Source organism: Chenopodium quinoa, unplaced genomic scaffold, assembly GCF_001683475.1.
Source record: "Chenopodium quinoa cultivar QQ74 unplaced genomic scaffold, ASM168347v1, whole genome shotgun sequence".
In the NCBI taxonomy this organism is placed as follows: domain Eukaryota; kingdom Viridiplantae; phylum Streptophyta; class Magnoliopsida; order Caryophyllales; family Amaranthaceae; genus Chenopodium; species Chenopodium quinoa.
In genome coordinates, this window is record NW_018745684.1 from 9,187,221 (window position 1) to 9,190,980 (window position 3,760).

The window sequence follows — 3,760 nt, forward strand, 5'->3', positions numbered from 1 at the left end:
ATTTAAATTTGACATTATTTGCACACTACGAAGTAACCTTTAATAATATTAAAAAGTTCATATGAGAGGTTATTAGATTCGTATTAAAAGTGTACTTTTCACATGCTCAATTTTTTTAGTCGCAAAATTAAATATATTTAATGATAAGTAAACATGATAAATAGAAATTCTAATTTAATATAGCCTGTTTTGATAACGTCTATGTGGTACATAAACGTTTCTTAGGAAGTCAATTTCTTTTTCGAATTCAATTCAAATCCAATTTAAAACATTTCAAATCTTTGGTTTCTAATTGTTGTGAATCCTGTAATCACTACTCATTGTTGATATTCACTACTTAAATTGTAGTTTTATAGAGTCTATTAGGATCTAGTTTTCTTCTCGTCACTTGTCAAAAAATTAAAAATTAAAATAAAAAAATCCTATAAGGCTATAATTCGGTAGAGGTGTTCATTCATGTACTTAGATTGGGTTTGATAAGTTCAGGTCTATTTTAAAGTAGAATTATGATAAATTATTGTGTTCATACGAGTTGAAATTTGAATCCATTTTTTTCTAGTAGATTGGATTGTGTTTCGGGATTTTTGGAATCCCTCGGGAGAGTTACAATTCCAAGAATGCGCGTCGACCGTCTGTACCTGCAAAACCACGGAAACTCCGGTTGGGTGGAATACCACCTCCGACGATCAAGTTAGAACGCGTATGAGGAGTATAGTGTGGAATATAAAGGGTTTTCTCTCAGATTCAGAGAGAATTCTGCAATTAATATTGCTTAGTTTTTGTGTTTGTATTTTTGTGTATTTGTGAATGTTTTTTTCTTTGGATCTGTAATAAATGAGGATTTTCCTCTATTTATAGTGCAAGGGGATCAATTCCCCTTTTAGCGTTAAAGTGCCACGTGTCAGCGAAGGATTGGATCCCGTTGGGCCTTCCTGAGTCTGACACGTGTCAGCATGCTATTGGGCCACGTGGCATAGGGTAATTTTACCCTAAACATTTGCCCCTCACAGGTATGACGTGGCTTGCCACGTGGCACCTGTGACGTATCACATTCTGGGAAGGTGACGGTTCGTCTCCTTCCCTCCAAATTTTTTTGTTTTTTTGTTTTTTGAATTCGAATTTCGAATTTGAATTTGAAGGGGAAGTGACGGTTCGTCTCCTTGGTTCCCTCTATAAATGGAAACCCTTCACACTCATTTGCAATACTTTGCAAATTTTCACAAGCTTCCTGAGAGAAAAAGGCTCAGATACCGGCTGCTTTTGCGTCTAGCTTCCTCTTTCTACACTCATCCGGACACCGCCTGAGTGTTCTTTGCTCAAAAGCTCTCAAACACCGCCTAACCTTAGTCAAGCTTCTTCATTTGCTTTCAATATACCCACAGCCGGTTCTTTACTGTCTGGGGCATCTTCAAACCATTTTCTCCAAAACCGCTTGACTTTAGTCAATTTCCTTCTCTTTCTCTCAATATACCCACAGCCGGTTCTTTACCGTCTGGGGCATCTTCAAGCCATCTTTTTCAAAACCGCTTGACCACCCGTTTACTTCCCCTAGCTCTCAATACACCCACAGTCGGTTACTATCGTCTAGGGTATCTTCGAGCCACATTTCAGGGAAATGGTTGGGGCTTTTACAAATTTCGGTTGCTCTTTGAAGAGGATACATCCGGGCTACCGTCTGGGATATCACCAAGCAACAACTCAGATTTCCGGCTGCTTACTTCGAGGAGTCAACTTTTTCAAGATTTCTTACAACTCCAAAGGTACCGTCTCTATCCCTTGCAACTTTTTGCACTTTTTTCCGGTTGTATAGGTTGTTAGTGAATAATGGACTTAATCACTCAACACACACACGGCACGGCCTAGGACAGTTGTCAACCGGTCACCGGACACGGCTGAGTCTAGGACTGGGGATGCCGTCTGGGGGTGTTTGGACCACCCTTACTCTTCTGCGAATCCGACCGTCTCTATTCATGTGCAGGACAGAATGGCTCGGACTAGATGGACGGCTGTAGACCCCGATTATCAGTCAGACGGCTCAGTCAAAACTCCGGCTGAGGATGTTCCTTATGACCAACCGGGCGTACCTAGCCCGCCCGGAGATGAGATTTTGGAGAAATCCGGGAGCTTAGACGGCGAAGAATCCGTCCAACAATCTGATTCCTCTGAGTCATCCGAGGAGCCGGATGCCCCTCTAGAAGATGAGGATGCATATAAGTGGCACGCTATAAACAATCCAACAGAGGCGACTATGAGCGCCCGGGATATTGTTACTCTAAACGCCACCCTACCGGCTTTCTTGGAGAAGCGTCCAGTTGGGGCCGGATGGGAAATAGTGGTGCCGCCTGCCAATGCAACCGTCGTCTGGGAGGACGACCTTGATCATGCCAACTATTATTTTGGCTGTTACGAGGCGGCATTCAAAGCCGACCTCCGGTTCCCCCTTCACAAGACAATAAGAGTCATTCTAAGGGGTTACGACCTTGGCGTCTGACAACTAACACCCAACTAATGGGTGAACATACTAGGATATATCGCCGCCTGCGAGATGCAGGACATAACGCCTAGCTAGGAGGCGTTTGCACATATGCACTACCTCAGTCGTGCCCTAGGCGGCTGGAATGCGTGGTATACTCTGACCACGCATTCGGATTATATGATGACGCTGGATAAGCCGTCTAAGTGGAGCAGTCGGAAAATCAAGTTTTATATGGTTTCTTCCCCTTCGCTGGAACTCAACCACCGGTTGCGTCACTACAATAAGCACCCGACTCTTCTTGGAAAGAAGTGTGCCCTTCCTAAAGTACCGGAAGCGGTATAGGATCAAATAATGGAGCCGGGTCTTTTCAAAAAGACAACCTTGCCTTTGGATGACGGGACAGAAGTTATTGTCCCCAAACACTAGGTCCCTCATCCGGACTGGCTCAAGGACGAGGCGTTCCTTTCCGCCCGTGGTCTTAGCACAATGTTCAGCAGATGTATGTTGATTGTTAACCGGCACTTTTGCTGTCTGTATCATGCTTGAATGAGTTCTGATTTTTTTTATTCTTCTTTGCAGAGTAAGGACTAGAGATGGTGCCTCCGAGAAGACACCGGCTAAGTCTGCGGCTGAGATCCGGAAGGATCAGCTGGAGAAGAAGAGGGCCCAGCTTGCGGCCAAAGATGATGGGGTAAGTGCCGGATGACCTCTTTACCGTCTGTATTATTAGTAACTCATTTTGATAATAACCGGTTGCATGATGTTTGGCTCACTTTGACACAAACCGGCGGTATGATTAGTAGCTCATTTGAAACTAACCGGCTGTGTTGTTTTCTTTTGCAGACGGGGAGCAAGAGTCATCCTCGACCCCTAAGGCAAATTCTGAAGAGGCCGGGTGGGGAGCCCTCTTAGCCTGCCTCTAAAAGAGGGAAGGTTCCGGCTGCCCCTGCATCTATCGGGAAGCCGCCGGCTCCAGAGAGGCCCACCTCAGCAGGCAAAAGCCTGAGAGGTCTTGGCCCGAGTTCAGGGCCGGCTGAGGTCGGAATGGGGGAGCCCGGAGTTCCCTCAAGGCGGGTGCTTGCTGTTGCATCCGGCTCAGATGCGGCTGGGGGTGGAGCAACCCCTCAGCCTAAAAATCAAGGTACTGCTCTCACCTTTAATCCCCCCTGGCCGCTTGGACCTGTGAGAGTCAAGTCCCAAGCTACCCAATCAGGGGATTCTTCAGTCAGTCGGCAGAATGTAGGCGCTGCATATGCTCAGTACTTAACCGATAAATTTATTGAT